The sequence below is a fragment of the Papaver somniferum genome, chromosome 5 (genome assembly GCF_003573695.1).
Source record: "Papaver somniferum cultivar HN1 chromosome 5, ASM357369v1, whole genome shotgun sequence".
In the NCBI taxonomy this organism is placed as follows: domain Eukaryota; kingdom Viridiplantae; phylum Streptophyta; class Magnoliopsida; order Ranunculales; family Papaveraceae; genus Papaver; species Papaver somniferum.
Window position 1 is genome coordinate 198,102,825 of NC_039362.1, and position 12,377 is coordinate 198,115,201.

Genomic DNA, 12,377 nt, shown 5'->3' on the forward strand with positions numbered 1-12,377 from the left:
TAATTATTTCTTTGACACCCATAATTATATGAAATTATTAAGAATCAATACATAAGTCGTTATGCATACTATATTTTCAGGCATAACTAGTTATGCAGCCTAATTTTTCAGGGGTATAATTGAAAGCGTAACTTGGACATAACATATCTAAAAATCCGCGCCTTGGAATTTTAAAAATTTTATATCGTTGGAAATCTTTTTAAGAGAGCTACACAACGAGTACAAACAACAATATCAAATTTTTGTTTTTCACGAAAAAAAATCGGAGTTGATCATCATTTTAGGCAAAATTTTCGAAAACTTGATACATAACCATTATGCAGCCACCAAAAAAGATGCATAACACATTATGCAGACGCATAACGAATTATGCAACCATTTTCTCGACTGCCTAACAAAGTTATGCATTTATAACAAGTTATGTTGCCAATGTGTTGGTTGATTTTAGTGCGTACATAAAAAATTGATGCATAATGCATTACACAGCCATATTTTCCAATGCATAACAGGTTATGCATCAATTTTCTCGATGCATAATGCATTATGCAGCCATATTTTCAAATGCATAACAGGTTATGCATCGATTTTCACAACTGCATAACATGTTATGCATATATTATTATTGGTGCATGACAAGTTATGCAGTCTTTATTTTTGTTGGTTCCGATAGTGACAAAAAAGTTGCTGCATAACATGCTATGCAACCGTTTTCTGGACTGCATAACAAGTTATGCAAAAAAAAAAACTGCAGATAGTGTTATGCAACCAATTTCGAGAACGCATAACAAGTTATACAACAAATTTGTAGATGCATCTATTTTCATAGTTGCATAACAGGTTATACGTCAGCAACTTTCACACCCACACCACTTGCCGGCAACAAATGAGCATCAGCAACTAACTCTTCGCCATTGGCAGCTGTATTGGCTAAAACCATTCCAATTCCACCAGCTTGTTTCACCACAACTCCTTAGGCAACTCTTGCATTAATTCCCCTATCACAAAAGACAATTTTCCCGGCTACTTTTTCCAGTATTAAAGTACCGGTCATACATAAATTTCCATTAGAAGCAGTACTAGCATTGCCGGCATAAACAAATTCTACCATTTTATCAGGTAATGGTTTGCTGTAATAAAGTGAGACACCACAATTTCTCACCTGATGTAATTGGGTCAGATATCATGCGTTACGCCAACATACAGCATGTACAACAGATCTCTGGCCAAGACTCAGCCTAATTAATGAAAGTTTCGCAGAATGAACTGAATACGAGAATTGTGTTCTACAGATAACATAGTTACAGAGAAACAAATATTACACATACAAAAAAGTTCAATAAGTGCAATCAATAAGTCCCGGAGTAATAAATTAGAGAATAGTTGTTTACTTGAGCTGGTGGTGGTGGTGGTCTTGGAGCTAACGACATCATTCCCTGATCCAAGCATGGATAAGCACCAATCGGCGGCTGCACCTGAAAACACACATGAAGCACATACACCAAAAGGGTTAATAAAGCATCAACAATAACTTGAAGAGAAACTAAATAGAGATTGGTTGGTTATTGACTTGAGCCGGTGGTGGTGGTTGTGTTCTCATATCAAACGGCATCATTCCATGTTCAAAGTGTGAAGGAGCACCATAAGCGATTAGTGACTGCGTTTGAAAACATGGTTCCATTTGATTTGGACCCATCATCATCATCATCCGCTTATTCTAAATCAAGGAACAACAAAAAGGACCAAACTTGAATTGTATTTCAGATGTAATTGAAATAAAACCTAAGCTTAGTACTCAAAAGGAGTAAAATTTCTCACCTGAAATAAAACTTGTGCTTTTTAATGTCACGAAATTACACATGACTGATACACACGAATTAAAAACAACCATAATCCTCCTTCATTTTCTTTTCATGTACACAAAAATGGAAAACTCCAACACAGCTAAAAAAAATGGTGACTACCAGTTGCCAAAATCAAACTATACCTTTACATATAATTTCTTGCTTCCTTCAGATTCATCGACAATCCTAAGATGGAAAAGAAAACGAAATCAGATTCCGCCAAAGGTGACCCAAAAATCTCAAATCAATAAAAAAAAAAGGGTTTGTAATCATCACCATCTCAGCAGCCGTCTGTTCTTCTCAATCTTAAATCTGAAATCAATTCTCACAACCCCATGAATCTCTCCCCTTTTATGGGCTTTAGGTGCCGCCATTCTTCTCTTGACTGATTTAATTTCTAGGGTTTTTCCGATGGATAATTTTACTCATCGATAATTCACAGTAGATTTGAGAGAAAAGAAAAGGAATTGAAAAAGAAGAAAAAAGAACGAAACAGAATTTTATAAACTATTGGTTTGAGAATAATTTTTTCCTAAAAAATGGGTGCGCGCCTTCAAATTTCTGGGCGTGGGTTTCACAGTGGAGAAAAACTGAAAAATGGGTCTCCATGTGGTTTTCACTTGTGATATTGTCTGTCAATTCAAGAAGAATAATGGGCTGGGCTTATGAATACTTCACAGAAGCAAAAATTGAAAGAAAGGAAAAGTGATCAAACAAACATAGTAAATTTTTAGAGAACAAAATTTGAGTTTTTACTCCTATTTTCCGACTGATGCCAGAGTGTTTTGAGAATAGATTCACTTGCTTCACCGTCGAAGCTCCGCACCCATGAAACGTCTACCAAGTAAATAAATAAACGCTTCATTAGCTTTTCCAAACACACAAGAGTCAACAACAATTACAAGAAAATAGAGTGAAATGGAAACATTTGGGGTAAATTGATTTTTTTAACCATCAGTGCTACGAATGTTCTCTTTTGGACTCTAGCACAATCCAAATCGAACAACCATGAAATCAAGGAATGCAAATAACAGGTCTCTTAGCTAAACAGTTACAGTCAAAAGAATGAATGTGCTATGCCCAAACGTTGTTCACCTGTAACTGTTAAAGATCCAGTGAGCTAGTGTTTGTGCTTCATGAGATCCTGGTGGTTGCCTCTGACCGAAGTGAGGACTAAGATTAGAGGGGGAGAGAACCAATGCTACTCTCTGAACGGATGATACAATGCTCTGCACATATTGCCTGCAATTGATGCTACATTTTCTTGGAGGTGGCTCTCAAACGCAAATTGAAATGCTATTGTCATCACTGATCTCAAGCTGCAACCATTACCAGCATATTCACCCGAAGTTCTGTCTCTAGGCTGCCGAACCTCAAGAGCAGAAGCAAGGTCAAGTGTGCGATTAGGACTGGAAGAATCCTGCAATATACATAGTGACACATTAACAGCAGGAACTACAAGAGGACCAGTAGGACAAAATGGTACACTGACACATTTGAACAACGAAAAGTTAATGCTTCGTATACAACAGTGTGTGAGACGAAGCAATTTACCAATCCAGAATCGAGAGGAATAATGCTCACACCGGAAGTTCAGAGAGGTGCATCATCAGCGATGTTGTTGGGGCATACAGCTAGAGAAGTTGTCGAACATTCAAGAATCCATTAGGCAAGTCAATATTAGTGTCCTATAAGTATATGCATCATACGAGTATGACACATATACTGCTTGGAGTGGGCAGGACATTCACAACATCCACAGCTCGGCATTCACGAAACCACGAAGGCCGATCTTTGAGGATTTCTGAGACCTAGAGAAATACAGTTTGAGTGTATTAAACCTTCTTGCAACCGATCAATGACACTCCAGAAGACCGAGCACACAATACATGGAGAATAGAACATGACCAGACAACTTACCCTTGCAGGTTCTAGATCCACCAGGCCGCGGGCTCGTGCTGCCACTCCAGTACAGCCGTGTGAAATAGCAACGATTCCAATGGAGTCCAGACCAGGCTGAACAGCTCAGAGGGAATAAAAACAACCAACATTACTTTACTGAAGAATTGCCAATTTGGAAGTGGAGTAGTAACTAGTAACAGATAGTAGTGACAAATTGTTATGTTCAGGCATGGTTTAGGAGAACATTGTGATTCAACATGCTTGGCACTCAAGTTGCTATTTGATTCCAAAAAGTACTAGAAAAGGAACCACATTGAACCCTGTATGGAGGATGTGCGTGGGCCAACACCTACCCTCGCGCATCCACGTGTTCAGGAAAGTACTTCCTCTAGAAGTGAAGTGCAAATAGCTAGGTCGATGATTCATTTTGTTGAACGCATATAAACAATAGCATTGAAAATAAGAAGTTTGAGATAGTAACCTTCATCCTACGCATTTTGACCCACTCTACAGCCGTCCCAGTGGCCTTCGATAAAAACTCTGTTAAAGTTTCTTCTGCAGTGGACAAAATTTAAACTCGTCAAAAGAACAAGAAAACCAAATTCAACCAAAAACATAGATAGAAAACAAAACAATTGCTCCACAATAGACCCACTATCACTATTTATTAGTGCTCATGAAACGCACAAAGTCATGGCAAACCAATTGACCAAGAATAGAACACTAACTACTTCGCAATTCACCCCAAACAAGAAGACAAAGAACCGTATAGATTATTTTGTTACTCTGCTGCATATTTCAACAACTCATATTGTCCATAGGGAGGCTGTAAGAATCTGTAAGTTAACATATGCGAAATGTGGAGCATTAATTATGTTTACATAAACAGATATTAAACTCCTCATCTTATAAACTCAAGTTTCACTTCCTAAACTTGCATCGCAGTAGCTCCAAAAGATGCAATTATCTTCTAACAAGATAATCCAAAAGTAAAGATGACCTGGTAGGCTGCTACTAAAACTACTAAGTATTTTAATAAGAGCTGTAGACATATTCATTAGCTAGTGACACATTCACTATACCTCATTTGCATTGGATTTCATAATATCCGCGAGCACTTCACTAGTTCACTTTCATGTTTACTCCCACCATGTTTGCATCGGATTTCATCAATCTCCGAGAGCACTTTCAAAAAAACACATAAAAAGATGGTAAGTTCAGAGCATATAACAAAGCAATTCACATCGATTCTAATAACTTCAAATTCATACCTTTATAGGAAAAATTGACGCACAAAAAAGTTATACTTAGAATTGCATTTCAATCCAGCATGAGCATTTAGAATATCTCTTATCTCCTCCTCCATCTTCTCAAAACCATCGTCCTTGCACTCTAGTACTGCATATATCCGCTACATTTTCTCGTTCTCCTCCTCATCCAGTAAGGTCTGATTGAGAACATCAGAGCTACTGATTTTAAAATTCTTTAATAAATCAAGTTCACATCACATAGCAGAGTCATTTCCATTTATCCGTCATGATCACGACCCACATACTGAACGACCCCGTAAATCTGCTTCCTATTGTGCCCAAACAATATTTGATCATTCTCAACAGTAAATTCGAATGTACTTCTATACGGTGAAACCAATGTCAGAGATGAAAACAACTACAGTAGATAATCATTAGCATTAACATACAGTAGAAAACTTATAAGAATATAAAAATAAAAAACGGGTAGTAATTCGGATGATATATGGTTTAAAGATACATGTCTTCCACAAGGTGGATGGCTTTGGAAGGGCATTCAGAAGAGGAAACACATTATTGAGGAGATTGCTTCGACTGAGTTAAGAAGTGGATACACAATTAGGTTCTACCTTTCTGGTGGGACAAATGGGAACATCACTTTCAAGACTCAATTTCGGTTATCTACTTGGAAACAAGCAAAACTGGCTGGGATTGTGGTTAATGGAGCATGGAATATGTTAATGAATAGAAACCCGAATGAGGTTGAAATGGAAGACACAGCTGAACTGTTTTCCTTCTTATAGTGTCCTCCTTTGTTGAATGCTAGTGAAGATTTTCTGGATTGCAAACGCTCCACAGGATTCTCCACTAAAGCCTATTACAACTGGTTATCAGGTCAGCAAGAAACGACTCAAAGCTCAACTAGACTACCTCTCGAAAGCATTTGGGTCAAGCATGCACCATCAAAGGCTCAATTCTCTACGTGGTATAGGATGCATCACTTCCAAATGCGAGATGAAGCTTATACAATGATGGGTGCAAAGCAGCTTATGTAATGAAGAAGAATCTGTGAACCGCATTTGCTACTTCATTAATTGTAAGTTTTTTTATAAATTTTGGGATTAGCTATTTACTGGCAGGCTACAAAATATGGGTGCAAACCAGGGGCATCACCACTCAGTTAATGGCCTATGCTCATCTTTGCAATTTGCTGGGTCATATGGCATATGGGTAAAGTGCAATCACAAAGAGTAACAGCAAAAGAAACAAAATCCAAGAGCTGTAGATGTTATAATTAACCAAGTTAAGAGTTCAATTTTCTTATGGGCAATCTAGAAAGGTGGTTGAGAACTACTCTAGTATAGCCTACTGTAACATTACTACTCTTCTTAATAATATTTTAAAATTTCACCTCAAAAAAGAAGAAGAGAAAGAATTGAAGGACTTACCCATTTAAAAGCTGAGAGAATTGGCTCAAAAGTAGAAGAAACATGGAGCTGCAACTTCTTCTCACTGCATCCGACTGATGCCAGAGGGTTTTGTGAATAGATTCACTTGCTTCGCCGTTGGACTACAGAAGCTCCGCACCCATGAAACGTCTACCACGAAAATAAAATAAACATTTCATTCAGTTTTCCAAACACATACTAGTCAAAATAGAGTGAAATGGAAACATTTGGGGTGAATTGATTTTTTAACCATCAGCACTATGAATGTTTTACTTTAGAGACAAGCACACTACAAATCAAACATACATTAATTCTTCAACATTGTAGTAACAGATAGTAGTGACCAAAATGTTATGTTCAGGCATGGTTTAGGAGAACATTGTGATTCAACATTGTTGTGCACCATGTTTGGCACTCAAGTTGCTATTTGATTCCAAAAAGTACTACAAAAGGAACCACATTGAACCCTGTATGGAGGATGTGCGTGGGCCAACAACTACCCTAGCGCATCCACGTGTTCAGGAAAGTACTTCCTCTTGAAGTAAGTGCAAATAGCTAGGTCGATGATTCATTTTGTTGAACGCGTATAGACAATAGCATTGAAAATAGGAAGTTTGAGATAGTAACCTTCATCCCAGGTATTTTGACCCACTCTACAGCCGTCCCAGTGGCCTTCTGTTAAAGTTTCTTCTGCGGTGGACGAAAATCTGGAAAGATACAAAATTTAAACTCGTCAAAAAAACAAGAAAACCAAATCAACCAAAAACATAGATAGAAAACAAAACAGGTGCTCCACAGTAGACCCACTAACACTATTTATTAGTGCTCATGAAACGCACAAAGTCATGGCAAACCAATTGACCAAGAATAGAACACTAACTACTTCGCAATTCACCCCAAACAAGAAGACAAAGAACTATAGACTATTTTGTTACTCTGCTGCTTATCTCATATAGGGGGGAAATAAGAATTTGTAAGTTAACATATGCGAAATGTGGAACATTAAATTTACACAAAACATACATTAATTCATCATCTACTAAATCTGAGAAGTGTGGTTTTATAGAAACACACATTAATCCAGAAAATGTTACTATATGAAATTATAGAAACTCAAGTTTCATTTCCTAAGCTTATATTCCAGAAGTTCCAAAAGATGCAATTATCTTCAAAGTAGAAATTCAAAATGTAAAGATAACATGCTTCTAAAACTACTAAGTTTTATAATAAGAGACATGGACACATTTATTAGCTATTGACAAATTCGCTATACCTCATTTGCTTTGGATTTTATCAACCTCCGCGAGCACTTCATTTTCCTTCTTACCTCCACCATGTTTGCATCAGATTTCAAGAATCTCCGAGAGCACTTTCCTCCTTACTTCCATATAGTGCTCGAAGCAAGGAGTCTTCACTAGCATCTGTAATTAAAAGAAGAAATAAAATAGAATAAAATAAGTGAATTCAGAGCATTTACCAAAACAATTCACATCAATTCTAATAACGTTAAATGCTACCTTTATAGGATAAATTGAATCCAGACCTACAAAGTTATACTCAGAACTGCATTTCATTTCATCATGAGCATTTAGAATATCTCTTATCTCCTCTTTCATCTTCTCAAAATCATCGTCCTTGCAATCCACTAATGTATGAATCCCCCAAATTTTCTCGTTCTCCTCATAGCGATCTGTGAGATTGATTACGTCATAAATACTGATCTTAAAATTCTTTAATAATTGTATTGATCCGTCACGATGATGAACCACATGCTGAACAACCCCCACATTCTCCTTGAAATTGAGCTTCAACAATATCTTATCATCCTCTACAACGAATGAACTTGTACAGGGTAAAACCAATTCAGTCACAGATGAAAACACCTACAATAAGAATTCATTAGTATTAGCGAACAGTATAAAATATATAAGAATTAAAGAAGAAAAAATGGGTGGTAGTTCTGGTGATATGTGGGTCAAAGATACAAGATTTCCTTGTACAAGGTAGAGGGCTTTGGAATGGTATTCAGAAAAAGAAACACATTATTGAGGAGATTGCTTCGACTGACTTAAAAAGTGTGGATAGTCAACTAGATTCTGGTGGGATAAATGGAACGAGAACATCATTTTGAAGACTAAATTCCTATGTCCTACAAGTTACCTACTCGGAAACAAGCAAAACTGGATGAGATGGTGGTTAATGGTGATAGTGTGAGGTGTTATGCTGTGTCAAGTGAGTGTGTTCCAGCCTGGAAAGTAGGGTTTTCTCCAAATGGAGCATGGAAATATATAAATGAAAAGAAACCCAAAAATGAAGCTACTGTGATCTTGTGCAGCAAACAGCATCTTCAAAAACACTAGACAAATTATTCCTTGGCATCTCAGACTAGATGCACTTCCCCACCGATGAGATCCATTATGGAACCAACTTTTCCTCTCCATCTATATCTCCACAATTATATAATAATAAAACAACCCAAACTCATTGGTAGCAAATAACAACAAAGATCATATTCTCAAATGTTAAGCTTCATACAACATCAACAAGCATATATGGATGTTTTGGAGTATCATTCAGTTGATGTTAATGTAGTGTTTAACCAATACATGAGTTGTTCAATTGGTTTCTTAACCACCAATGGTTTCTTAAAAATGACAGGACGCCTCATTCCAAACGCGATATGCAACTTAGGTAATGAGAAGAAGAATCTGTGAACCACACTTGCTACTTCATCAATTGTAAATTTTCTGCTAAAATTTGGGAATTACCTATTTCCTAGCAGGTTACAATATAAGATGGGTGCAAAGCAGGGACATCACCACTAAGTTAATGGCTTGGGAGTTGAGTCTTTACAGTTTGGCTTATGCTCATCTTTGCAATTTGCTGGGTCATATGGAGAGACTGCAATGGAAGAGTAATGCCAAATAAAAATCTAAGAGCTGTAAGCGTTATAATTAACGAAGTCAAGAGTTCAATTTCTTATGAGCAATGGAGAGCAGGTGGTTTATAAACTATTCCCTTTATTGATTGAACTCGGGGAGTGTAGTGTAGCCTATTGTAACAGTACCAGCTTTCTTTTTCCGCAACAAAATTTTAAAGTTTCTACTAAATAAAAAGAAGAGAGAATTTGAAGAATTACCCATTTAACAGCTGAGAGAAATATGCAACTGCAGCTTCTTCTCAGTGGTTAACAGAGTTCTTTGGCAATTCCTTCTTCAATACCGAATTTACATCTGGGGGATGAATGTAGAAGGGCTTGTTGGTGATGCATATCTTGGGAACATTGGCAATGAGGAAGGGCTTTTTTGTGGGTGATCATGTATATCATGGGAATATTAGTGAAGTGAATTTGGGGTTTCCGGATTATACTACTAGGAGGATGATGAAACGTTGGAGTGAGCTTTAACATTATAGCAGTCTGCAATCTACATGACCGATTCAAAGTAAGAAAAATAACCTAATTAGAGAGAATGAATTTGGGATTTTTTTCAGGAGTACAGAAAGAGTTGATCGACTGAGGATTTCCTTTGGTTTGAACAAGATTACCTCTTGAGCCATTTCGATAGTTAGATTCCAACGAGCATCACCAAACAAGCAATTTCATATCCATTTTCTTCTGTGGATCTCTTTGCTGCTCCTCTACTTAGAATAAGAAAAAAATTAGGGTCGGTGAATTTGAAATTATGGAGGAAGAGAGAGTGAATTGCCTTTTTGTAAAGTGTACTTGTGTAAAAACTTGCATTGTTAAAAACCTGCCCTTGAACTCTCCTCTCTCCAAAAAATCTCTTTTTCGAGACCTTAACAAAATTTTTTTTTTTTCAGAACTAGTGACAAAATTCCTAGGTGAACAAACTAGTGATAAGAAAAAACCGGTCATATTATTTCTACCAAATAAAAACCGTTTCAAATAAAACTGGGACAAAAATCCCAAGCCAAATAATAATGTGCAAATTTAGTTTTTGTTACTTTTAAAAAAGCCAAACATACCCTTCGACCTTTTCTTCTTCTTCTCTGATTTCTTCTTTCTTCCGTCTCCTTCTCCCACCACCATCATCACCAGCAGCAACAATGGAACTGCACGAGAAGAACAACGCTGATTCAAGAGGTGAAGAATTCGAGAGACGTTTTCTTTTATTCATTTCCCTAAAACTGAGAAAAGAAGAAGCAGCAGCTGCCGCTGTTTTATCACCTGAAATTGAGAGTAAATATCGTTGCTGCTGTTCGAGAAATAGATCGAGAATTGGGAGATGAGAAAAGGGTAACATAGAGATGATGGACTTTGGTAAGATTCAAGATGGGTTGAATCTGAGATTGCAAGAAATTGGATCTGCATCTCGTCTGGGGTTGATTCAGAAATTGAAACTCAGAGTTGAGTTAGATTGAGAAGATGTGAAGATGGGTTCTGCTAGCTTCTGTTGAATTCAGTTGTGGAGTTTTGGATGAACTGAAATGGGGATCTGGAGAAATTCAGGGTTTGTGTTGGTGTCCTTGAGGAAAAAATTAGGGATTTTCTGTCAATTCGAGAAATGAATGAGGCCGCTGGTGTTGAGGATGGATCTGAAGAATGATGGTGGTGGAATTATGAAACAGAGATGAGAAGAAATCGAAGATGAGTTGTTGTGGTTGCTGGTAATAATGAAATCAGTTAAGCGGAAATAGAACTGTAGATGATAGAAATGATGCATTAATGAACTTGGTAAACTACGGTTCGATTTGAGATGGGTTATGGAGTCGTGAGATGCTGTTGCTGGGCAGATTCAGATGAGAAAAGAATGAGAAGAAGATAAATGGAGTTTTTGGTGATGTGTGTTGACTGAATTGATGCCTCAGCTGCTATTGAAATTGCAGGTGACGATGGATTTTGACTAAGCAGTGGAAGTGTTTATTGGTGGTACTACAGTTCAGTGAGGTGGTCATGGAAGTGAAGAGAAGGAATTGAATAAGAAGTGCAGTTTGTGCTGAGAACTAGTGTTTAAGAAGATATAATGTTGATGATGCTGTTGTTACTGTGGTATGATGGCAGAGATGTAGGTGCAGTTGTCTGGTGGTGTTAGCTCTAGCGCAAGGACTGGAATTGCAGGTTAAGCCATGGATTGCTGGTAGGATTTAAACCAGTCGAATCCTTGTGTTGGTTGGTATGAAGGATAAAGAAGATAATGACATTGGATTGTGAACTGAAATGATGCAGGTGGAGGTTATGGAGCTGTGAATGGGTTAAGAAGCTATGTGTCGCAGTGGTGGAATGTGGAGCTGTAGATGACAGGGAAATGGTGGTTGCTGCCATGGTTCAGCTGGAGCAGTGGAAATCTAAACTTCAAGCACATTATAAACTTCAACTGGAGCAGTGGAAATCTAATAAGAAGAGGATGGCAGACAATGCTGCAGATGTAGATTATATGGTCGTCGCTAGTATGGCAGAGGGGATGGTAGGAGCTGAGCTAGCAAATATTATTGAGGTTGCTGCCATTAATATGATGCGTGACGAAAGAACTGAGGTATATATAACCTGCTTTTTTATTTTAATCCATCTGTTTGAGTATATCGAATTGGTGATCTCGTAATTGTCTTAGTTATAGGGAAACTGTAGGATTCTTATTTTGTCTAGGTCATGCAAGTTAATGAATGGTAGATGTTTTAGCATTCTCAGTGTACGTTGGCATAGGTTTCAAGTATCTGAGGTGCACATCAATGGAACTCGTAGTATGTTACGAATATTGATACTCTAGAATAGAGCCAGTTACTTGCATATCCTTAAAACACAAACAAAGTTACTTGCATTAAGATGGAGACATTAAGGACTGCTCTTGGGATGAATAAAGTTGATGAAACTTCTGTACTACAGGAAGAAGGGAAACAGGAAACTGTTCTGGAAACAGTGGAATCTGATTCTGAAATTAGGTGAAGGAGAGGGTCCAAAAGAAGGTTTAATAGAGAAA

General features: G+C 37.4%; 2 long non-coding RNA genes across 5 annotated transcripts; both read right to left on the reverse strand.

Annotated features, from left to right (window-relative positions):
* Window positions 1-626: 626 nt before the first annotated feature.
* LOC113284226 lies at window positions 627-1,284 on the reverse strand. Its single transcript, XR_003328047.1, has 2 exons — window positions 1,160-1,284; window positions 627-1,020 (listed from the first exon to the last, which is right to left on the reverse strand). It is a non-coding gene; the product is annotated as an uncharacterized LOC113284226 (long non-coding RNA).
* A 631-nt stretch (window positions 1,285-1,915) lies between these two features.
* Window positions 1,916-10,104, reverse strand: LOC113284225. Of its 4 annotated transcripts, XR_003328044.1 has the most exons (14): window positions 9,988-10,104; window positions 9,581-9,866; window positions 7,959-8,324; window positions 7,715-7,862; window positions 7,069-7,148; window positions 6,442-6,591; window positions 5,015-5,322; window positions 4,826-4,928; window positions 4,225-4,298; window positions 3,762-3,857; window positions 3,396-3,652; window positions 2,937-3,261; window positions 2,118-2,678; window positions 1,916-2,027 (listed from the first exon to the last, which is right to left on the reverse strand). It is a non-coding gene; the product is annotated as an uncharacterized LOC113284225 (long non-coding RNA). The 4 variants fall into 4 exon arrangements; XR_003328046.1 differs by having other exon boundaries at window positions 5,015-5,190; window positions 9,581-10,104; XR_003328043.1 differs by having other exon boundaries at window positions 9,581-10,104.
* Window positions 10,105-12,377: the final 2,273 nt, after the last annotated feature.